The following is a 26,341-nucleotide window of genomic DNA, read 5'->3' as shown; positions in this document are numbered from 1 at the left end:
AATATCCTGAACTCCAAACTGAATGTCAGAATGGGAAAGAAAGGTGATTTAAGCAATTTTAAGCGTGGCATGGTTGTTGGTGCCAGGCAGGCCGGTCTGAGTATTTCACAATCTGCTCAGGTACTGGGATTTTCACGCACAACCATTTCTAGGGTTTACAAAGAATGGTGTGAAAAGAGAAAAACATCCAGTATGCGGCAGTCCTGTGGGCGAAAATGCCTTGTTGATTCTAGAGGTCAGAGAAGAATGGGCAGACTGAATCAAGCTGATAGAAGAGCAACTTTGACTGAAATAACCACTCGTTACAACCGAGGTATGCAACAAAGCATTTGTGAAGCCACAACACGCACAACCTTGAGGCGGATGGGCTACAACAGAAGAAGACCTCACCAGGTACCACTCATCTCCACTACAAATAGAAAAAAAAGGCTACAATTTGCACAAGCTCACCAAAATTGGACATTTGAAGACCGGAAAAATGTTGCCTGGTCTGATGAGTCTTGATTTCTGTTGAGACATTCAAATGGTAGAGTCAGAATTTGGCGTAAACAGAATGAGAACATGGATCCATCATGCTTTGTTACCACTGTGCAGGCTGCTGTTGGTGGTGTAATGGTGTGGGGGATGTTTTCTTGGCACACTTTAGGCCCCTTAGTGCCAATTGGGCATCGTTTAAATGCCACGGGCTACCTGAGCATTGTTTCTGACCATGTCCACCATGTATCCATCCTCTAATAGCTACTTCCAGCAGGATATTACACCATGTCATAAAGCTCGAATCATTTCAAATTGGTTTCTTGAACATGACAATGACAATGAGTTCACTGTACTAAAATGGTCCCAACGGTCACCAGATCTCAACCTAATAGAGCATCTTTGGGATGTGGTGGAATGGGAGCTTTGTGCCCTGTATGTGCACGAATCTCCATCAACTGCAAGATATGGGCCAACATTTCTAAAGAATGCTTTCAGCAGCTTGTTGAATCAATCAATTGCATAGACTGCAATAGTGCAGTGTCTATGAAGACTTATTGGTCAGTGTTCAGCAGTCTGATGGCCTGGTGGAAGAAGCTGTCCCTTAGCCTGCTGGTTCGGGACCGGATATTGCCATACCTCCTGCCTGATGGAAGTAGTTTGAAACGATTGTGACTGGGGTGACTGGAGTCTTTGATTCTCCTCGCTTCCCTCAGGCACCGCTTCGTGTAGATGTCCTCGAGGAAGGGAAGCTCACCTCCAATTATTCTCTCGGCACACTACACTCTGCAGAGCTTTGCGGTTGTAGGCGGTGCTGTTGCCGTACCAGGTTGTGATGGATCCAATAAGGATGCTCTCGATGGCACAGCAGTAGAAGGTCCTGAGGATGTGGAGGCTCATGCCAAATCTTTTCAGTCTCCTAAGAAAGAAGAGTCGCTGTTTTGTCAGTATGAACTGACCATGCGAGATCCTCTGCTATATGAACACCCAGGAAACAGAGGCTGCTCACTCTCTCCACAGCAGCACCATTGATGATGATGGGGGAATGTGCACCTCTACACCTCCGGAAGTCCATGATCAGCTCTTTGGTCTTGAGGAAGAGATGATTCTCCTGGCACCAATGTGTCAGGGCTCTGACATCCTCCCTGTATGCTGTTTCATCACCCACCACTGTTGTGTCGTCTGCAAACTTCACAACAATGTTGGAGCTGTTAGTGGCCATGCAGTCGTATGTGTAGAGTGAGTACAGTAGAGTGCTCAGTACACACCTCTGTGGAGCACCAGTGTTCATTATGACAGAGCATGAGGTGATACTGCCCAGTCTGACCATCTGGCGTCTGTCGGACAGGAAGTTGAGGATCCAGCTGCTCTCTCTCTCTGCTTTATCTCTCTCTCAATAAAAAAAGAAAAAAAAACTTTTATATATCTATCTGTAGAAAAAAAACATCTAAAATAAGTCAGGGGTTGGCTGCTTGTTCAAGTCACTGTCCACAGATCTACTATGATCTAAGAATTTGGGCACGAATCTCGAATTCAATCAGGATAAGAAATAACCTATTATGGGCCTGACTGTGCTGATTTTTTAGCTGTCAGTATATTTTCATAGACACAACCGACACCTATTGACACTCTTCTAGTCACCCAAAGTCCCCTTCCAAAATTTAATCAAACAATAAATAAATAACATCAAGTGGTAAATATAAGTGAAACAATATCAGATAAAACAATTCACAGATTTATAATTTAAAATGCATGGGGCCCCCCAAGGATGAGTACTGAGCCCGCTCCTCTTCACGCTGTTGACCCATGACTGCACACCATCACATGACTCCAACCTCTTTATCAAGTTTGTGGACGACATGACTGTGGTGGGTCTCATTAGCAACAAAGATGAGACTAAGTGAGGTGAGCCGCCTTGACGTGTAAAAGACGAAGGAGATTGTGGTCGATTACAGGAGAGCATACACCCAACATTCTCCGCTGACCATCAATTGTGCAATCGTGGGGAGGGTGAGCAGCACCAAGTTCCCTGGTGTGCACATTAGACAAGATCTCTTCTGGTCCAACAACTCCGTAGCACGCCAAGAAAGCACAACAACGTCTATACATTCTTCGTAAGCTGAGAAGAACTGGAGCCCCGACACCCATCATGTGCGCCTTCTACAGAGGCACCATTGAGAGCATCCTGACCAGCTGCATCACTGTGTGGTTCGGCACCTGCAATGCGTCCTGTCTCCAGCACATAGTGAGAGCAGCTGAGAAGATCGTTGGTGTCACTCTCCCCTCCCTCCTGGACATTTACAACACCCGCCTTACACGAAAAGCTACCCGTGACCCTACCCACCCAGGCTTTTTTTAGTCTGCTACCATCAGGAAGTCTCCAAGCCAGGACAAGCAGACTGAAGGACAGCTTCATCCATCAGGCGATCAGGATGCTCAACTCCCTCCCAGCTCTGCCTCCCTTGTGCTCTTCGGCCTCTTCCACCATTATACTCCGACTCCTTCATTTCACACAGACACACACACACACACACACACACACACACACACACACACACACACACACACACACACACACATAACACTTACACATACACAGACTTACACTCAATCACACACTTGCACCTGTCACTTTATGCTCCATGCACCATTGGTACCTCCACTACCTCAACCCAGGAAAAAAAAAACAAAATGTACATAACTTGTTTATACTGTTTTGTACACCGTTTTTTTTAATACTGTTTTATATTGCTCTTTATAATGTCACTTTAATGAACTAAAATAAGCACACTTGCACTATTCTTATTGCACTGTTCCATTTCTCACTATATCAGCCTTCTGTGATGTTAACTGTCCTTTTTTGCAGGACAGTAACTCAATTATCTTACCTCTGTTGTTCTCTAAGTTTGTGTTATTAAAGTTTTTTTTTTTAGGTTTAAGTTTTAGGTTTTTTCAGTGTTATTTGTAACGAGGATTGAGAGAAACGTAATTTCGATTCTCTATATGTATGCACTGTACATGTAGCAGAATTGACAATAAAGTTGACTTTGATAACTTGTAACTGTTTGTCTCGTCACTAAGCAGATTGAACAGATTGAATGTTAAGTGCTAAAATGATGCATTATTATTTTTATCATTGTCTTTAAGGGATCTAAGATTATATTTCTTACAACTGGCTATATGTCTCAAACAGTGAAACAGTTGGTCAGTAAAGCTCTCTATCATTCCCACTGTAGAAGGAAGTGATGACAAGAAGGGGCAAACGCTTCTCTATGTATTTCCTTCCCTGATAATGTGGCCATATTCCAGGATAACAATCAGTCTCAGGTTTTGTACAGTAAAAATGTTTCTTGGATCATGAACACAATATTGCATTAATATGGGCATTTATAGTAAAAGTATCACAACACAATCTCATTGAACCAATGTGATTTTGTAAAAACTAAGACCTACAGTAACTCCATTACACTGAACCAATGCAATGTTCATTAAAATCAAATAATGTATATTAAATTACATACAAAGTCAAATTTAACTATTTTATCTAATGACATTCGTTCAGAGTCAAATATAAGTATATCATGTTAACAGAATGTACACAGCCTAAAAGGTTTAAACTATTTTAGAAAAAAACACATCTCTCAATTAAATAAAAAAAAATATATATTTATAATTTTTTTTTAGTGGAAACGACTGCCGCGTATAAACTAGGAGCCAGGAAACCCCATACGGAGAATTACTTAGTGTTATTATGGAAGGCGACTCTCCTTCCAAACATTAACTTCCTCCCCACCCAACTTCCTCTCCTCCATTTCTTCACATCAGCGAGTCTCTCTAAAGTGCATTAACAATACGTTTACATGTAAAAATTAAGTGTTTGCTCTCTCCTGTACAGTTTATTTCTATATTTAGTGCTGTATTATTTCTGTATAATTAAGGCTTTTTCATCCTTTGTCTTATATTTTGTGATATAAACAAAATAAATCAAAAGTTATATAGTTCATAATTACGGGGAACGGATTAATTCTATTTACTTGTATTCCTGTGAAAATAAATAATGAATTTAAATTAGAGTAGTAATTTTGTGGTGCAGGTTGTTTGACAAAGCAATAGATGTGCGTTGTTACAAGCCCTAACAGCATTCAGCATTTGAGTGCTGCTCAGTGCATTGACTTTGTTGCAGTAAATAAACCTACAAACAGTATAGGGACTTCATAAATATATTCCAGATTTGAGCTATAAAAATACTAATTATACTATAATATTGTTAAATATAGTATCTTTTCGACACTAATTGGGTCATTTATGTTATAACAACATCATGAAGTGAAACTGGTCCAACATCACTATTTCAAAGTCATTCTAATTAAAAAAACTACCGATTGCCAACAGTGTCAAGTAACGTTGCTGAATTTCAATTTCCACAATGTTTTTAACAACCAAAGCACTCCGGACAATATTTTCCATATTTCCATTCATAAAGGTTTTATTTTAATCCCGAAGGAGAATTGTTGTCCAAGATAAAGTGTCCTTGCTGGTCCCCGAGAGCATGGACACCATGCAAGACCTTGTCCTGATGTATTATGAACTTATATATATGCATCATGCTTATATACTATGTTTTTTAGACTTTCAGCTTTTTTCCCCTACATTATATACAGTAAAGAGTAGAATAGTACAAAGCATTTTAACATATGTGGTGTACTTAAATTTGTAGACTCAATTCTTCTTGCTGGTCTCCGAGTTAACTTTAAGTGGTGATGTCACTCACTCTGTATGAGGAAAAAAGTGCAAAGTCACAGCTCGCTCACACCCATTTCTGTCCTTACAATGTTCTAAATTTAAATATTCATTACTCTAAAGCTGTACGGTAAATGTCTATTGTAGTAAGCAGGGGTTAACATGTGATTTAGCAGGTGGGGAACCTTAAAACCCAGTGTAGTGGTGCAGTGGCGAAAAATAACTCCCCTCAATATAACTGAAAATATTGATTTGAAAGCCGTTGCTGGACATAAAGCTCTACAGAGGCACAGACCCCCGACTGAAATCACACTTTTTTCAATGATTGCCTGTTGCATATATAAAACATGCTAATTTATACCATATAAACTTGGCTCATTATTACTACTGTTGCTACACTGCTTTTGCTAAAACAAATTTCAAATTCAAATTTTATTTGTCACATACACAGTCATACAGAGTACGATTTGCAGTGAAATGCTTATACGACCGCCCATGACCTTAAAATGTAAAGTATAAATAGAAATAAAAATAAATTAGGGAATGGAATAAAGAATAAAATATAAAAATAGAGAAAACTGCAGAGAAAAGAACAAAATATAAAATATGGGATATAAAAAATATTTAAAAAAAAACTAGCTGTACAAAATACACTATACACAATAATGGCTTTACAAATATGCAAAATGTGGAAAATGTGCAAGAGTGTCCAAAATGAAATGGATATAAAAGTCCAGAAGTATGCAAACATGAAATAAAGTATAAATGTCTAGAAATGTCCAGGATTATTGACTATAATTGTTGCGTGTGAGAAATGTCCATAACGTGCAGTGTGCAAAACGGATGTTTTTAGGCCTTTGTGGTGTACTGATTAAGAGATCGTATCGCCTGCAGAAAGAAACTCCTCCTCAGTCTCTCTGTGTTGGCTTTCAGTGAGGGAAATTGCTTTTCAGACCGCAACAGAGGAAATAGTCCATTATTGGGGTGACTGAGGTCCTTCATGATCTTCCTGGCCTTGGTCCAGCTCAGTGCAGATGGTGCGCTTGGCTGATCTCACCACCCTCTGTCGGTCATGTTGTTTCCTTTCAGGATGCTCTCTACGTGGTGCAGGGGTAAAAGTTCCTAAGCTCTCTGGAGGGCAGTCTGAAGTCTCTCAAGCGCCTGAGGTGGTAGAGACGCTGCCGGGCCTTTTTCACCACGGTGTTGATGTGTCAGGACCATGATGGGGGCCTGGTAGTTCCTCTCCTGCTTTGTACTGAAGTGCACTGTCAACTAGTTTGTCTTGCTGACGTTTAGAAGGAGATTGTTCCTCTGGCACCAGTTCTCCAGATTTCCAATCTCCTCCAGGTAGGTCGTCTCGTCGTTGTCAGAGATCAGGCCCACCACGACGGTGTCGTCTGCTGTATAATTGTGTTTTTTGCATTTTACAATAATAACAATTAACTTATAAATTGGGGGCAAATTCTATCATTTCATGAATTGAGTCAAAAGTTTAAAATAAAGCCTCTCGAGACTGCTGAGTGAAAACCACTGGAGATCAGCATCTGACACAAACATCCATAAAATCATAGAGATCACACTTTCCCCCATTCTGATGTTTGATATGAACATTAGCTAAAGCTCTTGGCCTGTATCTGTATGATTGTGTGCATTGTGCTGCTGCCACATGATTGGCTGATTGGATAACTTCATAAATGAGCAGGTTATTGAGCGTTTAAACACTAAAATCAATTTTTTCCTTTTGATTTATAAAGTTGTCTGTCAGTTGACTTTGACTCATTTGCCATACCTGCAAGTTAGATTAGTGAGCTAGCATGTTTAGCACCAACTGCTTGACTGTTAATATCAATATAAATTAAACAACTGTTGATTAGGAGCTACAAAAACACAGAATTTTAGATTTTGCAGATAAACACTGGGCCAAATGGCTCTAGAATCTTTGGAATGAACCAAGCCGATTATTTATTTCTTCCTTTGCCGAAGGTGTCAGAACGCCATTCTAGACTGTTCCGCCACACGTTAACCCCTGGTAATAAGTACTGGTGATATTTAGGTAAGTGTAAGTCGATGTAATTACATTTTATTTGTTAAGCACTTTTAGCAATAGATCCTGTCACATAGTAATTTTACAGAAATATGCCAGAATTATTCCACATTTCCTAGTAATGGTATGTGTGTCCTTTAACATCAAGTCCTCTTCCAGAAGACTTTGAAGATGTGCGTCATGAAAACAACAACTGACCATTAATATTTTAGAAGAATAATGTTTCATGTCTCCAGGACCTTTCCAGAAAAGCTGATCTGGCATCCTGTCATGACCTGACTTCTTACTGACACCATTCATGTCCTTCATTTATTTCATTTGTCTCTGTGAGGACACTAGCTGAAAGGAAGTAACCAGAGGAAGTGGGTATCACACCATTGATATTCTTGGAGTTTAAATAGCGACTTACTTTCACTAACGTTAACTTTCACTAACGAATGCTTCGGGTGTTTTTACACCTTAAGCATTGTGCCTGCAGCAAAAATAGTTTTAACAAGAACTGGTCACTTCAGATGCATGAAAAATCATCAGACATCACAAACTTTATTATGAGAAGACAGCAGCAGTAAATCCTGAAATTAATACCAAAATGAAAGACACCTCAAGAACCAGGACGCTGAGACTTCGTCTCAACATAATACTTGGTAAGTTCAATATTCAAATAAATACATCTGGTTTGTCCTTAATATCATTTTATAATTTGCACATTTTATCCACACACAGTAAGTATATGATTAGTTAAGACAAGACAATACAGGGTTATTTATAAAGCAATATGTTACACAACTTATTTTAACCAGCTGATTGTTGATAATCTTAAATGATTTTCTTAATGATCTTTGGGTGATTTTAGAATTCAGATGTTTATTTTACTATGACCACATTCTTTAGAGAAAAACAATTATAAAGCATGTTTATGTTTACATAAATTACATCATAATTCCCATGCAATAATGATAAAATTTCAGTCTTTTTTATGCTGTGAAGTATTCGTTTTTTTGAAGGGTGCCAATATTTCTGGATAGGACTCTACCAATTATATGCACAAACACAGGTCCATACAAAAATACACTAAGAAAATATACAAAAGTAGTTATACATGTTGTGAATTTGTAACATTTTCATTACAGTCGCATTATAGTTTTAACAGCATTGTGTATCAGAAGCACAAAGCTTTTGCCCGAGCAAACTTTATCATACACAAGGGTTTTATTTTTGTTGCTTAAATTGCAGGAGTAGAAGAAAAAGTACTGTTTCATTTATGACTAAATTGCAGCTACAATATTTTATAGAGAACCATAAAATCTGGAACAAAGACAAGTTTTGGGGATTTGTCTTCTGAACACGACCACATTGAATTTGCAGTGAAACTCATCTTTCAGGTTCAATTTAAGGGGTTTGACAAAAGTGTGGCATTAACCATTCAGGAATCACAGCTATTTACATGCGCATTGTCAAATTCAGTGTGGTGGTGTACAGAGACCAAATGCACAAAGTGTATTTGTTGCAAAGTTTATGGACCTGCCTGTAAAATATTTTAATATAGTGAAGGTTTATTAGTATTTCAGTTTAATTGATGATTTTAAGACAAAAACAACGCGTTTACATTTTACATCACTGGTTTAATATAATCTTTTCTCTTTATTTTCTCTCCATAGTCAGTGTCCTTAGAGCCTCTCTGCTGACGGGTGAGTTTCAATTTCATTTATATAAACTGAAAGAAAAAAGATACATTAGACAGGATTTAGTGAAAATTAGTCAAGATCTGTTATAACAGAGTAAAGCAGGTAGATTGAACATTTTTTAAAAATACTTAAGCGAGCATACACAACGCTACACATCCAGAGCCTAGCAGAGTTATTATAGTTAGCATTAGTATAGCCTGGCATAACATCTCTTTTGGACTATTCGGATAGTTGTACTGTATATGTCTTAGTCTTTTACTCCGCGCATGCATCTATATGTGAGACATTTCCTTTAAAACCCAGTTAATGTCAGCCAGTCTTTTTTTTGTGAACTTCGTTTTCTAAATAAAATCATTCTATGTATTATTTTCCCAAGATATAAGTCATGTTTACATTCATCAAAGTTATTCTTAATATGTTACAATATGTTGTTTTGAACTTTTACTCAAGATAGAACTTCATACTGTCTTGCATTGTCTTGCACTTGTGCATTTTATGCTTAGGGTTTTTTAAATATAATTTTTAGATGTGTGTGGTCTCATGTATTTCTTAGTAGTTTATTATGGCATCTGGGTCCTGGAAGAACAGTGTTTAATTTCACTAGGTACCGTACCTACTGTATATGGTTGAAATGACAATAAAAGCCACTTTAACTTGACCTTGACACCGACCAAGTGGTTATAAAGTTTAGCACCTCTGTTTACACCCAGATACACCCAGAAGGCCAAAAACAACTAGTGTGAGCTTCCTGTCTGGTAGAAAATTCAACAACCTCGCAAGCCACAGCAAAGTCAAAGGAATTACGTTTCTTATTTATACTCTAACCTAACCTTAACCTCGAACTTGAGGCTGTCTTTAAAAATTCCCTTCATAACCTCCAGCCTCTTCTCTTCAGAGAGTTAATTATAAACTGTTACAAAAATCATGATAGTGAAGCAGGCTGAGACAAATCTTAGTACTCCATTTACAGTGGGTACGGAAAGTATTCAGACCCCCTTAAAATTTTCACTCTGTTATATTGCAGCCATTTGCTTAAATCATTTAAGTTAATTTTTTTCCTCATTAATGTACACACAGCACCCCATATTGACAGAAAACACAGAGTTGTTGACATTTTTGTAGATTTATTAAAAAAAGAAAATTTGATATAAGATGGTCCTTTGCTCAGTATTTAAAAGAAGCACCCTTTTGATCTAATGAGTCTTGAGTCTTTTTGGGAAAAATGCAACAAGTTTTTCACACCTGGATTTGGGGATCCTCTGCCATTTCTCCTTGCAGATCCTTTCCAGTTCTGTCAGGTTGGATGGTAAACGTTGGTGGACAGCCATTTTTAGGTCTCTCCAGGGAGATGCTCAATGGGGTTTATGTCAGAGCTCTTGCTGGGCCATTTAAAAACAGTCACTTAGTTGTTGTAAAGCCAATCCTTTGTTATTTTAGCTGTGTGCTTAGGGTCATTGTCTTGTTGGAAGGTAAACCTTCGGCCCAGTCTGAGGTCCTGAGCACTCTGGAGAAGGTTTTCGTCCAGGATATTCCTGTATTTGGCCACATTCATCTTTCCCACGATTGCAACCAGTCGTCCTGTCCCTGCATCTGAAAAACACCCCCACAGCATGATACTGCCACCATCATGCTTCACTGCTGGGACTGTATTGGACAGGTGATGAGCAGTGCCTGGTTTTCTTCACACATACCGCTTAGAATTAATGCCAAAAAGTTCTATCTTGCTCTCATCAGACTCCCACCAGCTCTAGGAAGGGTTCATAACTTTGGGACTTTGTAAGAAAAAGCTCCGCCTCCTGCTTTAGGTTTTATAATACGTGGTACTGACAAGCAGCCTGCATCCTTTGATCGTGGCGGATCATTAGACACTAGCAGTTCACTCAGATACTATGATATATGTCATGCTTTATATGTCAAGGGTAGTATTGGATGTGAAATGGGTGAGTAAATGGATGTGAAATTTGACAGGTAGCCAATGCAGTGTGGATAAGATAGGGGTGATGTGCTCGTATCTTTTGGTTTTACAGTAGTAAGGACTCTCGCTGCTGCATTCTGGACTAACTGAAGCTTATTTATGCACCTAGTTGAACAACCAGACAGTAAGGCGTTACAATAGTCCAACCTAGAAAAGCTATAACTATAAAAGCATGAACTAGTTTTCCTGCATCGTTTTGTGACAATCTATTTCTTAACTTGGAATTCTCATTTGCTCTGACATGCATTGTGAGCTCTGTTAGGTCTTATATAGACAGATGTGTGGATTTCCTAATCAAGTCTAATCAGTATAATCAAACACAGCTGGACTCAATTGAAGGTGTAGAACCATCTCAAGGATGATCAGAAGAAATGGACAGCACCTGAGTTAAATATGTGAGTGTCACAGCAAAGGGTCTGAATACTTTTGAAAATGTGATGTTTCAGTTTTTTTTTTTTAAATAAATAAATTTTGTGTTTTTCTCTCAATATGGGGTGCTGTGCATACATTAATAAGGAAAAAAATGAACTTGAATGATTTTAGCAAATAGCTGGAATATAACAAAGAGTAAAAAAATTAAGGGGGTCTGAATACTTTCTGTACCCACTGTACATCTACTCAAAGTGGTCCAAAGTGTTTGTTAAACTCATTTATTTTATTATTATCAGAGGTCTGATAATGGTCTGTAAGAATTGTCAGCATTGTGGTGTAGTTGTGTCCAGCTTGTTTAGTTCTAGCCCCACTCACACGACTAGTTTAAGGCTGGAACACTGCATCACTGCATCGTTGTTGTGCTTCGACATTCTGTATGGAAGGAACAGGCGTTGAATCGGAGGCAGTCACTGGGCTTGGAACAGGGGTCTGACATTTTGAAAAGTGTGATGTGTGCAACACACTGTCAGGAAGCTTTAACTGCCAACTGTTAGCAGTTCACACACAGACATTTTATATAAAGTAGATCAGACTTTCTGTTGCACTTAATTAATAGAATGATTGAGATTGATCAGCAAGACAAGCTTTAAAATTACTCTGTTTCTAATGCATTATGAAGCACTGGTCTCATTTTGACTCCCAGAGACACTGTAAGATGTAAAAATAACCTTTTTTGAACAAATCCCACTTGGTTATAATAATTGATTACAAGAATTCAGCTTTGTCTTTGATTGGTTAGGTAGATCAAATAAAGGCCAATGCTAGAGTGCGAAGGTGGGATTTGAAGGCAATTCAGTTAAATGCCTGTTCAATAAGAACTGGGGTGAATTGGAAAGACAACAGTGGTTGATGTAAATGTGCACGGCTATCAACTCTACACTCAATTCACAGGTCTTTGTTGTTCTAAAAGCAATATTATGCACAGTATTCACGACATATGTGGTACACGTCACTCTAGAAGCTGTTATGGTTGTGAAAAACGCCATGGCTCCTCTAATAATAGACGTTCATGTGCTGCTTTAAGGCAAACAATAAGGTGGATTAGAACTTCATTTATGGGTTCTGTGTGAACTACAAAATGCAAGGCAAACTAAATATAATAGGAGTCATATTATTGTCATTATAGCACGATTTATGTGTAAAAAGAGTTTCTGTTACCTAGGATGCATATGTAGGGGGTAATAGAATGCTGATCCTTAATAGTCGTGTTAGTTTTTTAGTGATTTCTTGCTAGAAGTCTTGAACTTCTAATTCGACTGACAAATCATCAACCCTTTTGTTAAGGTCTTTTTCTATTCTGTTAATTAATTTCATTTATTTATTTGTTTATTTAGTTAGAGACCGCACACTAAGCATTGCTGCGCACAGGCAACCGATACCGCGTACATGGGGCATATAGCACATCAAAACAAAACAAACATCAGAAAAAAGAATATATATTAAAAAACACAACAAAATAAACATTTACACAACCATGGACATGTACAACTCTAAACCAAGTCACAAATACAAAGTGTGATGACATCCAGGACACAGTGAGAAAGCACAAAATTTACCAGTGTGAATCCAGCAATCCAACCCAAGCTGTTCAATGCTTACATTACTGTTGCTGTTTCAGCCATTGTTTCAGCTTTGTAGAGAACGTCTCGGGTTACTTTGCTGTAACCTTGTTCCCTGAAAAAGCGGGAAAGAGATGCTGCGTTAGAACAATATGGGAACATCTTTTTGTGTTGCTGGTTGTGAAGCATTTGTGTATCAAACACGCCACAAATTTTTGGCTTATATAACCTCGGTCAGGTGCCGTCATCTGATAAAGTGCACCTGCAAGTTATAAATAGGAGTGAACCGGAAACATTCCTCAGATCAATTTTGTCTGAAAGAACGTCCAGTCACGCAAGCAGTGTGGCATTGGAGCGCAGCATCCAACAGGAACAGGGTTACAGCAAAGTAACCTGAGACGTTCCCCTTCAAAAGCTACACTCGATGCTGCGTGAGAACGCTATGGGAACGAGAATACCAACTCCACCGCACTGCAAGTGTCTGAACCCCCAGGCTTGTGTTGCGTGTGTGCACAATAGCCAAGGAGGTCTCAGACCTAGCTCTGGAAGGCTGACTCGAGGACCTGTGAGCCTAAAATAGTATAAACACCCAAACTATAAAAATCTAACAAATGCGTGCGGAGAGGACCAACATGCCGCATCACACACTTGCTGCAAGGGGACCATTCTTGTCAGCACAATAGATGAGGCAATCCCCCAGGTCGAATGAGCCCTGATTCCTAGAGGCGAAGTGTGACCACGCGCCTCATAGGCTAGGGCAATAGCATCTCTCACCCAATGTGATAGCGTTTGTCTAGTGGCAGCCGCCCCCCGGTTGCGGCCTCCGTAGCATATGAAAAGCTGTTCTGACTTACGCCACTGTCTAGTGCGGTGGACATAAATCTGAAGAGCATGTACTGGACAGAGTAAATGAAGTCTTTTCTGCTTCAAAAGCTGTAAAAGGCGGAGGACAAAATGCTTCGAGAACAACTGGGTGCATGGTTGAGAATGGAACTTTCGGGAAGATAGTTCGAGTGAGGATGCAGAATAGCTTTGACTAGCCCAGGGGCAAAGTCTAGGCAGGATGGGGAGACTGACAAAGCCGATCTCCAATCTGCAGATCTCCAATTCTTTTCAAGGAAGTAATTGCTGTAGGAAAAAACCATCTTGAGAGTCAAAAGCCTGGCGGGCGCTGACTCTAGTGGTTCGAAAGGGGTGTCGTTCAGAGCATCGAGCACAATAGCTAAGTCCCAAGAAGGGACCATCGCTCTGGTGGGTGGCCCAAACTGTTTAGCTCCACGAATAAAACAGGCAACTAAAGGGTGCTTTCCCACAGAAACCCCGTCGGTCAGAACATGACAAGCCGAAATAGCGGCTATGTACGTTCTGAGAGTGGTAGGGCATAAGCCCGAGGACATCTTTTCTTGCAGAAACTCTGAAACAATTCGGCAGTGGACTGGGTCTACATGTTTGGCCATGCACCAACATTCAAAAATACTCCATTTGAGGGCATAAGTTCTTCTAGTGGAGGGAGCCCTAGCATTTAAAATAGTTTCGATTACACTGGCTGGAAGACCAGTATCTCTTAATTGGTCCCCTTCAGGGGCCAGACGTGAAGGTTCCAGAGCTCGGGCCGGGGATGAAATATTGTCCCCTGCGCCTGAGACAGAAGATCCCTCCTCACTGGAATCACCGACCGTGAGCCATCGAGGAGAGATATTAGATCCGAAAACCACACTCTGGTCGGCCAAAAGTGCATTATTAGTAATAGGCTGTTGACGAACCCTCGCCAGGACTCCCGGAAGCAGGCTATCAGAGCTATCGGGGGAACGCATAAAGAAGTTATCTGGGCCACGTATGGGCCATGGCGTCCAAACACAGGGAAGCTGGAAAAGTCAAAGAGTAGTAAAGGGAAATATATGAAAAAATGGCATGATAAAACAAAAGGATATTCAGACCAATGGCCTACTGATGGGTCGTTCAACGTAGAAACATGTACTCAATTGAGACAGAAAATCATAAGCTGGGGAACAGAAAAAAAGAAAAAAGAAATGGAAGGAAAACTCAAACTTAAGTTAATGATAATAGACTATTTTAAGGAAGAAGGACAACGTAGACAGAAAAGGCAACAGGAGAAAACTGAACAACAAATGATGAACATGATATTAAAAAGAGAAAACGAAATCAAGGAAAATGAACAAAAGAACAAAGGCAAACAAGAAGAAATTACAGAAAGGCAAGATGGACAGAAAGAAACGTTTCCGCCACCACCAGAGATGTGCATAAGGCCACCACCCTATAACACTGAACAGCCCCTGGAGAATAAAGTGTATCCTACTATCCCTATGATGGGAGTACCAACAATTGAAGATGAATGGACAGACATAGAATTACAAGTTCATGGTACACTGAAAGAATTAGCAAGATCAGGGGAGCAGGAACTAAATCTAAATTATGCTGGTAGAGGAGCTGGAAGAAGAGCTCAATTTTCAACCCCAGATTCAAAAAGCATTGCAGAAGGACATGCAACCAAAGGGTTACCAGGTGAAGAAATCTCAATTTTCCCTGAAGAGCAGTCATGGAAAAACATTATGAATAAAAACGCTCAGACATACTGGAATGAATATCCTAGCACCAGTTCACCACGAGGGCGAGGAACTGGAGGCACCGCTGGGATGAAACCTCGATGGGTCTCATGTCCTGGTGAAAACTCAAGCCTGAAGAAAGAACTACCTATCCCTCAGCAAAGTGAAGCAAAGTGACCATCACTTTCAGAGATCTTAGCTCTTATGGCAGCTGTATTCACGGTGACACCTTTGGGCCTTTTGCACATGAGAGCATCTCAGTTGTGGCTAAGAACCAGGGGATTTCACTCTAGGGCCAATCCCCAATAAAGATTACGCGCCAGGTGCTTCGTACCTTTCCTATGTGGTTAGACCCCGGTTTTTACTCTGGGTCCCACCCTAACTTCATCTTGTTGTCGCAGATGCTAACAACAGATGCTTCTCTTACAAGCTGGGGTGTGGTCTCAGATGACCGTCCAGCCCAAGGAAGCTAGAGAGGCCATCTTCTCGCGCGGCACATCAATTGCCTTGAAATGATGGCTCTATTTCTGGCCATAAAGCACTTCCTCCAGCAGTTAAAAGGCTGCCATGTCCTAGTGCGGGTGGACAACACTATGGAAGTCTCATATATTAATCGCCAGGGCGGACTGTGCTCGCGCCACTAATAGCTAGTGCACCAGGTTCCTGTCCTTCAGGGCAATTTACATTCCAGGGCATATGAATGTGGGAGCAGTTACAGTTACAGTTACGCCTTTATGCGTTTTGCCTGATAGCTCTGCTCCCGGGAGTCTTGGCAAGGGTCAACAGCGTTTGCGCCTCTTATGGATAGCGCTCTGTTGGCCGACCAGAGTGTTGTTCTCGGATCTAGTATAGGTTATATAAGCCAAAATTTGGCGTGTTTGGTACACACATGCTTCACAACTGGCAACATAAAAAGATATTCCCATAGCGTTTTCACACAGCATCTCGTTCCCGCCTTTTCAGGGAACGGTTACAGCAAAGTAACGATCTCCTAACACTCAAAACAGTAAGTGTGGAGATCGCCCTCAAGGTGGGTTTATCACACGGAGGGACACGTCTCGCTTGAAACTCAGCCATATCGGTGAGTTAAACACTTTCCTAATTTAGCTGGTTTACACACACACGCAAACACAACAAAGCAGTCCTAAAGACAAAAAGATCTGAGGAATGTTTCCGGTTCACTCCCATTTATAACCTGCAGGTGCACTTTATCAGATGACGTCACCTGACCAAAGTTATACAGTATAAGCCAAAAAATTTTTGCGTGTTTGATACACACATGCTTCACAACCGGCAACACAAAAAGATGTGCCCATAGCGTCCTCACGCAACATCGAGTGTAGCTTTTGAAAGGGAACACACCGAGTGCTGTTTGTGATTTCATCTCTGACACCCCTGACAATCACACAGTAAGACATATATGATAGAATCATAGCATGCATATGCATTTGAGGTGCTTTGAAAGTAACAGTTTAAAGGAAACAGTTTAAATTTGTCCTAATAATCTTAGTCATTTTCCTAATATGTGCATCAAATTTAAGTTTAGAGTCTACAATGACCCCCAAATACTTAAAGTCACTCACTTTTTTTTATTTTAAATATATTCTGGCCTTTGTTCTTTAATGAAAACACATTGACACTGTTTTAGTGTAATTTAACGTTAAACAGTTATCCTGTAGCCACTGGGAAACACTGACCAGCTGCCTGGTTAACATCTCTGCAGCCTGACGTGGAGTTTCTGCTGTTGCATATACAATTGTGTCATCTGCATACATTTGGCAACCAGCCTCTAACTGGAGCAGACATCATTTTCCCCCAGATGTCATATGTATTCTGTGATATATGTGATCTGCAGCTTCATAAATATCATAAATATATAAGCAATTGTCAAAATTTATTTTTGCCTTAATGTTTTTATTGAAATAATTTGTAGATCAGTAGGTAGTATACAAAAAGAGCTATTATTTATTTTTTGAAAAAAGATACAGATTGGTGTTTGATTTTTTTTTATTTTAGCGTTCAGTTTCCCACATGTTATGCTCTTAGTAATCTTATAGAGTTGTCTATGTGTGTTTACGTCTTGTGCACTAATCACTAAATTCTAGTGGAGGCTTTTAATCTTTTTAATCCATCTCTGGTGAAATTTCATTTTAATGAGTAGCGTTGTAGACTGAGAGTTGAAGTTAAGTAGTTCTGTAATCTTTAAAGAGCTGTTTGTTTATGTAGAGCTTCTGTTTGAAGTGGTTTATAACACAATATATTCTAATACAAAAATATTAAATGGTTTAAAAGAGTCTTTTATTAAGGAGTAAAATATTAAATACCCAAATAAATTGTTTATTATTTATTATATCAAAATCTGGGCTACAAAATAACATGAAGATTTATTATTTAATTAATATTTATGTACCTTGTGCTGTTTTTCTCAGATGGCGCTAATATACGACTCGTGGGTGGCAGTAACTCCTGCTCTGGTAGAGTGGAAGTCTATTATAATAACCAGTGGGGAACAGTGTGTGATGATGACTGGGACATGAATGATGCACAGGTGGTGTGTAGACAGCTTGGATGTGGTAATGCTGTCAGCGCTCATCAAAGTGCCGCCTTTGGTCAGGGAAGTGGCTCAATATGGATGGATAATGTTCACTGTTCTGGAAGTGAAAGCTCCATCACACAGTGCTCTCATAGGGGATTTGGATCACATGACTGTAGCCATAGTGAAGATGCTGGTGTTACTTGTGCAGGTAAAAAAAAAAAAAAAACTATATAATGACCTTGTATGGCATATACCATGAAATGTAATACTTTCATTACCAAAAACTAAGAAAATTAATAAAATTATAGCAATAAAACATGGATTTTACATACAAATTACTTTATTTTTCATTGTATATAAGTGCCATCTTATCTTGTTTCTATTCTTGTTTTTTAATAGCACATGGTAGACACAAAACTTGATCATTAGTAAAACCCTCTTTTTTTCACATAATAATGAAGCTCAGAGTAAGATCAAGCCGGTGAATAGTACACATAACTGTTGTGAGGAAGAGGAGATCCAGCACAGAGTCAAGTGAGGAACATTTTTAGGCCTTAAAGAAAAAAAAATGGAACCAGAACACTCAATGCAGCACACACACAAAAACACACACACGTAAGAGTTTAGTGTCCTTTTGGAACTTTTGGAACTCAAAGGAGATCAAGCTGTTGTATTTATATCACCAAAATTGTGGAATAGTCTATTCCTCCTGATTAGGGCTGCACCAACCTAGCAACGTCCAGACTAAAATTACTGTACAAGAGATATTGTATTTTAATAATAAAATTATGTTTATAATAATAATCATAATAATATTAAGATTTTGTAAAAACTGTGAAATATTTTTTGTATTTTGGTTTAATTTAATAACTTTGTTATCCTTGTTTTTCACAAATATCTTGCCTAAATTATGTTCATTATTCATCATATAAAAGCCATGTCATCATTTTAAGAACAGTTTAGGAGTAATACAAATTGATTTATATTAGTTCAAGTCCTGTAATATTGCAATTATATTAGAATCATTATCATTAATTGATATGAAACCTTTCTTGTTTGTCTTAGGTGCTAAAGTACGACTTGTTGGTGGCAGTAACTCCTGCTCTGGTAGAGTGGAAGTCTATTATAATAACCAGTGGGGAACAGTGTGTGATGATGACTGGGACATGAATGATGCACAGGTGGTGTGTAGACAGCTTGCATGTGGTAATGCTGTCAGCGCTCATCAAAGTGCTGTCTTTGGTCAGGGAAGTGGCTCAATATGGATGGATGATGTTGGCTGTTCAGGAAGTGAAAGCAGCATCACACAGTGCTCTCATAGGGGATTTGGAACACACGACTGTGGGCATAGTGAAGATGCTGGTGTTACTTGCTCAGGTACCAAAAACTCTTAAGTTAAAAGGCTAAAGCAAAAATTATTTATAGTGATATTTAATACTTTTCTTACAGAAAACTTTACCATGTCATCAATTACAGGTTTTTAATTTGTTCAGGTGGTTTTTATGGAGAGTCTCTGTGTAAGTTGTTACTACAAAAAATATAACAGGCACATTACTATCTAATAAAAAAATTGTTTAAAGGGGCCACATCACTTTTTGTGTTGTATCTACCTAATTCATAATTCATTGTTTTTTATAGCTCATGATCAAACTGGTAGACACAAAACTAAATCATTAAGAAAACCCTTCATTCTTTTTATGTAATACTTAAGTCTTTTATTACTTAAATTTCTAATAGTTTACTTTATAACTCAAGAGCAAAACTTCCCAAACAAATCTAGGAAGGTAAAATACTTTTCTTTTCTGCTAAAATCAGTTCATGATGAGATCAGGCTGGTGAACGGTGCGAGTAACTGTTGTGGTCGAGTGGAGATCCAGCACAAAGCCCAGTGGGGAACAGTGTGTGATCATTCCTGGGACTTAAAGGATGCAGAGGTGGTGTGTCGACAGCGTGGATGTGGTAAAGCAGTCAGTGCTCCTTATAATGCCCACTTTGGTCAGGGAAGTGAACCAACCTGGCTGGATGATGTTCAGTGTACTGGAACTGAGAGCTACATAGATCAGTGCTCACACAGAGGATTTGGAGTAGAGAACTGTGGACATGGTGAAGATGCTGGAGTCGTGTGCTCAAGTAAGTTGTTATTGTCTGTTGTAGAAGAACCCTGTTTTAAGTGAACACATTTACAAATACATTTAAATTACATATTTAATTTAGAGGAATTAAATATATTACTTAATCATAAGATTTACAGAGTCCCACACTGACTCGGATCTCCCAAAACTCTGTGGTCTCACCTGGAGAAGTCCTTCAGTTCAGATGTTCCACACCCAGACCAACATGCATCTCTGTAGACTTCAGTTTGTATAAAACTGGGACATTAATAAAGAAGCAAACTGCAGAGACTACAACAACATTTACTCTGACTGTAGATGAATCACATCAGGGCCAGTACACCTGTGACTACACATACAGGGAAAGTAACTCCACATCATCCAGGAGCAGCTCCATTACCATCACTGTGGGTAAGAGCAGAGAGAATAAGTTAATCTGAACAGCTTTGAGTTATTGGCTGTTTTTGGGCTTAACTTCTATTATTTTACTGTATAACTCAAGCAAAACTGGCAAAAAAATCTAATATTAGTAAAAAAGAAACCACACAATTTTTTTTTTTTATATACTGTAAATCAGTTCATAATCAGATCAGGCTGGTGAATGGTGCGAGTAACTGCTGTGGTCGAGTGGAGATCCAGCACAAAGCCCAGTGGGGAACAGTGTGTGATCATTCCTGGGACTTAAAGGATGCAGAGGTGGTGTGTCGACAGCGTGGATGTGGTAAAGCAGTCAGCGCTCCTCGTAATGCCCGCTTTGGTCAGGGAAGTGAACCAACCTGGCTGGATGATGTTCAGTGTACTAGAACTGAGAGCTACATAGATCAGTGCTCACACAGAGGATTTGGAGTAGAGAACTGTGGACATCATGAAGATGCTGGAGTCGTGTGCTCAAGTAAGTCTTGGAGAAATAACCTGTTTCAGATAAGGATCATTACCAAATTGTTACAGTAAATAGTATTTCTTCACTCTAAGATTTGCAGACTCCCACACTGACTCGGATCTCTCCAAACTCTGTGGTCTCACCTGGAGAAGTCCTTCAGTTCAGATGTTCCACACCCAGCCCAACATGCATCTCTGTAGACTTCAGTTTGTATAAAACTGGGACATTAATAAAGAAGCAAACTGCAGAGACTACAACAACATTTAATCTGACTGTAGATGAATCACATCAGGGCCAGTACACCTGTGACTACACATACAGGGAAAGTAACTCTACATCATCCAGGAGCAGCTCCATTACCATCACTGTGGGTAAGAGCAGAGAGAATAAGTTAATCTGAACAGCTTTGAGTTATTGGCTGTTTTTGGGCTTAACTTCTATTATTTTACTGTATAACTCAAGAAAAACTGGCAAAAAAATCTAATATTAGTAAAAAAAACACAATTTTTTTTTTATTTTATATATATATATATATATATATATACTGTAAATCAGTTCATAATCAGATCAGGCTGGTGAATAGTGCGAGTAACTGCTGTGGTCGAGTGGAGATCCAACACAAAGCCCAGTGGGGAACAGTGTGTGATCATTCCTGGGACTTAAAGGATGCAGAGGTGGTGTGTCGACAGCGTGGATGTGGTAAAGCAGTCAGCGCTCCTCGTAATGCCCACTTTGGTCAGGGAAGTGAACCAACCTGGCTGGATGATGTTCAGTGTACTGGAACTGAGAGCTACATAGATCAGTGCTCACACAGAGGATTTGGAGTAGAGAACTGTGGACATCATGAAGATGCTGGAGTCGTGTGCTCAAGTAAGTTGTTATTGTCTGTTGTAGAAGAACCCTGTTTTAAGTGAACACATTTACAAATACATTTAAATTACATATTTAATTTAGAGGAATTAAATATATTACTTCATCATAAGATTTACAGAGTCCCACACTGACTCGGATCTCCCAAAACTCTGTGGTCTCACCTGGAGAAGTCCTTCAGTTCAGATGTTCCACACCCAGCCCAACATGCATCTCTGTAGACTTCAGTTTGTATAAAACTGGGACATTAATAAAGAAGCAAACTGCAGAGACTACAACAACATTTAATCTGACTGTAGATGAATCACATCAGGGCCAGTACACCTGTGACTACACATACAGGGAAAGTAACTCCACATCATCCAGGAGCAGCTCCATTACCATCACTGTGGGTAAGAGCAGAAAGAATAAGTTAATCTGAACAGCTTTGAGTTATTGGCTGTTTTTGGGCTTAACTTCTATTATTTTACTGTATAACTCAAGCAAAACTGGCAAAAAAATCTAATATTAGTAAAAAAAACCCCACAAAATCTTTTTTTTTATATACTGTAAATCAGTTCATAATCAGATCAGGCTGGTGAATGGGGCGAGTAACTGTTGTGGTCGACTGGAGATCCAGCACAAAGCCCAGTGGGGAACAGTGTGTGATCATTCCTGGGACTTAAAGGATGCAGAGGTGGTGTGTCGACAGCTAGGATGTGGTAAAGTTGTCAGCGCTCCTCGTAATGCCCACTTTGGTCAGGGAAGTGAACCAACCTGGCTGGATAATGTTCAGTGTACTGGAACTGAGAGCTACATAGATCAGTGCTCACATGGAGGATTTGGACTAGAGAACTGTGGACATCATGAAGATGCTGGAGTCGTGTGCTCAAGTAAGTCTTGGAGAAATAACCTGTTTCAGATAAAGATCATTACCAAATTGTTAGAGTAAATAGTATTTCTTCACTCTAAGATTTACAGAGTCCCACACTGACTCGGATCTCTCCAAACTCTGTGGTCTCACCTGGAGAAGTCCTTCAGTTCAGATGTTCCACACCCAGCCCAACATGCATCTCTGTAGACTTCAGTTTGTATAAAACTGGGACATTAATAAAGAAGCAAACTGCAGAGACTACAACAACATTTACTCTGACTGTAGATGAATCACATCAGGGCCAGTACACCTGTGACTACACATACAGGGAAAGTAACTTCACATCATCCAGGAGCAGCTCCATTACCATCACTGTGGGTAAGAGCAGAGAGAATAAGTTAATCTGAACAGCTTTGAGTTATTGGCTGTTTTTGGGCTTAACTTCTATTATTTTACTGTATAACTCAAGCAAAACTGGCAAAAAAATCTAATATAAGTAAAAAAAAAAAACACAAAATCTTTTTTTTTATATACTGTAAATCAGTTCATAACAAGATCAGGCTGGTGAATGGTGCGAGTAACTGCTGTGGTCGAGTGGAGATCCAGCACAAAGCCCAGTGGGGAACAGTGTGTGATCATTCCTGGGACTTAAAGGATGCAGAGGTGGTGTGTCGACAGCTAGGATGTGCTAAAGTTGTCAGCGCTCCTCGTAATGCCCGCTTTGGTCAGGGAAGTGAACCAACCTGGCTGGATGATGTTCAGTGTACTGGAACTGAGAGCTACATAGATCAGTGCTCACACAGAGGATTTGGAGTAGAGAACTGTGGACATCATGAAGATGCTGGGGTCGTGTGCTCAAGTAAGTCTTGGAGAAATAACCTGTTTCAGATAAAGATCATTACCAAATTGTTACAGTAAATAGTATTTCTTCACTCTAAGATTTGCAGACTCCCACAATGACTCGGATCTCTCCAAACTCTGTGGTCTCACCTGGAGAAGTCCTTCAGTTCAGATGTTCCACACCCAGCCCAACATGCATCTCTGTAGACTTCAGTTTATATAAAACTGGGACATTAATAAAGAAGCAAACTGCAGAGACTACAACAACATTTACTCTGACTGTAGATGAATCACATCAGGGCCAGTACACCTGTGACTACTCATACAGGGAAAGTAACTCTATATCATCCAGGAGCAGCTCCATTACCATCACTGTGGGTAAGGGACATTTTCTGGGCATTTTACTTGCACCTCTGTTTGTAGTCTGGTTTTGTAATTTTTATTACAGTTTATTTTTACCAAGATTCACACATTTATATTTAAAGTTCCATGTTATTTTTTAGTTGACTTGCAGCAGCCCAATATCTCCTTCAGTGATGCTGATAAACCAGAAGTAACAAGAGGTTACAGCTTCTCCATCAACTGCTCCACTAAACCTCAGTATCCAGGAGGTTCCTTCCACTTGGATTTCAAAGGATCCAACATCACCAGGACTCAGTCAGCTGTTAACCATTCAGCTGTCTTCCTTTTTCCTGAGGCAGATTTTGTCCATCAGGGAAACTACAGCTGTACTTATGAAGTTAATGTGTCTTCACGCACCTTTACCTCCACTGCTACTGAGCCCCTGTTCATCACTGTGAAACGTATAGTAAAATAAACAGTTCTGTTCTTGTGTCTGTTATGCAGTTTGTTCTTTGAAGATGATTATGATGATGATGATGATGATGATAATTTGTCTCTCAGCATATCTGACTCCCTACATTGGTGCTGGAGGAACAGTAGGACTGCTTATTATCTTAGTTCTAATCATTTACTTTGTGAAGACACAGAAAAGACGGAACCTTCAGGTGGATAGGAAGAGCAATACACAATGTGAGTTTCTAAAGTCATAAATGTTTCACTATATTAAATAACATCCGTTTTCAGACAGAACTACTCTAATTTTGTTTTATACTACAGAGCTGTTAGATTTTTAAAACGGATTTTCTTTATAGTAGTGCAGCCACAAATCTCAGGTTTATATTTACAAGCTCATGGTAATTTGTTACTGTATCCATAGTAACAACCTACGCAGAATCTTTTACAGGGATCACGCCAAATAAAAAATGTCAATTGGTATATTGATATTTCTTAAAGAAGTCTCCAGTATCAGGTCATTTTAAAAGTTAGAGGTAGAGATATAATTTCTTAGCACAAGACGTACAAATTAGATTTATTGGTTATCTTTATTTCATTTTATTGAAATTAAAAATGTATTTTATCTGCCTATACAATTAAATAAATAAACAAAATGTTACATAGAATTAAAACTGTAAACTTGTATGTATTTTGAAACAAATAATTTGTAGGTGAAAGAAACACATATCAGAGTCCACAAGGAGAGAATGACACAGATGATGAAGCTGATTATGAAAACCAAGAAACTATTTTCCAACAGAAGAATTCAGAGGACTTGGATGATGTCTACGCTAATGTTGATGCTAATGAACAAAGAAGGGTCGTGGATAATGACTATGAGGGTGATGAGGATGTTTATGCAAATTGTGTAGAGTAGTTTGGAGAACAAAACATTTATTCAATATCAACAGTCTAGAAACAAGCATGCTTACATTGGATAACTTTAGATTGTAAAAATATCCTCATTTTATATATACAGTGAAACCTCGGATTGTGAGCAACGCGGTTTGCAAGTGTTCCACAAGACGAGCAAAGATTTTTAATAAATTTTGACTTGGAAAATCAAAATTTGGAAAAAGTCTTGGTTTACGAGTACTGAGTGTCATGTATCCCGCATGCGCTTCTTCTTTTGACGCTGAGCGTCACGTGATCACAACTGAACCAACACTTTTTCTCTCTTGTGCTGCGGAATTGTGGGTAATCGTCTCCCCTGCTGGGTCTTAGTGCTCGTCTTTCACTGGTATAATCAACATCCATGCATGCGTGTACTGTTTATTATAACACACGTGTGTAAAGCAAAAGAAAGTCTCATTAGAGAGGTTAAAGATACATTTTCTTCCTCTGTGTGTCAGCCAGCCGTAATGTATGTGCGCGCATCATTGGCACCATTCCGCTTTATACACACTCTCTTCTCGCCTTTACACACAAACACTCACTCTTTCTAATGGAAACACTGCTCTGTCGCAATTCTTTTTAAGGGTAAAGTGCAGGGTTCATTTGTTTGTTTGTTTTACTTTACAGCAGTGATTCTGTTAGTGTTCGCTCACGCGAGAATTATTAGCCATGTTCCTTGCAAATTTTTCAGATAAAACAGTCTTTCCCTGAATTAAACGGAAACAGATAAGTGTTTCCGTTTATGTGCGCAGGCGCTGTGTGTGTGTGTGTGTGTGTGTGTGTGTGTATGTGTGTGAAGCTAAAATAAAAGGAGAGGAGGATTTAGCCCCTCCCTTTTCTCATCTTACACAGTAAATCTTCCTCCTCTCTTATTTAAGTTTTACTCACACACCCACCCACCCACACACACACACACACACACACACACACCGCCTGCGCACATAAACGGAAACACTTATCTGTCTGGATTTATTTTGACTTTTTTAAAGGTAAAGTGAATTTGTGTTATTTTTACTTTATATTTTGTGTTAATTATTTCTATATATT

General features: G+C 39.3%; 1 long non-coding RNA gene and 1 pseudogene across 1 annotated transcript; both read left to right on the top strand.

Annotated features, from left to right (window-relative positions):
• The window catches only part of LOC128544941 (deleted in malignant brain tumors 1 protein-like), a 78,480-nt pseudogene that overhangs the window by 20,991 nt on the left and 31,148 nt on the right, over nucleotides 1-26,341 (top strand).
• Nucleotides 6,432-18,066, top strand: LOC128544331 (uncharacterized). The gene is made up of 6 exons (XR_008365776.1): nucleotides 6,432-6,561; nucleotides 7,198-7,267; nucleotides 7,495-7,620; nucleotides 7,723-7,902; nucleotides 8,917-8,946; nucleotides 17,903-18,066. It is a non-coding gene; the product is annotated as an uncharacterized LOC128544331 (long non-coding RNA).

This window comes from Clarias gariepinus, chromosome 16, assembly GCF_024256425.1.
Source record: "Clarias gariepinus isolate MV-2021 ecotype Netherlands chromosome 16, CGAR_prim_01v2, whole genome shotgun sequence".
NCBI classification, from domain to species: Eukaryota; Metazoa; Chordata; class Actinopteri; order Siluriformes; family Clariidae; genus Clarias; species Clarias gariepinus.
The sequence above is the reverse complement of the archived record's forward strand: the minus strand, read 5'-3'. Positions and strand labels throughout refer to the sequence as shown.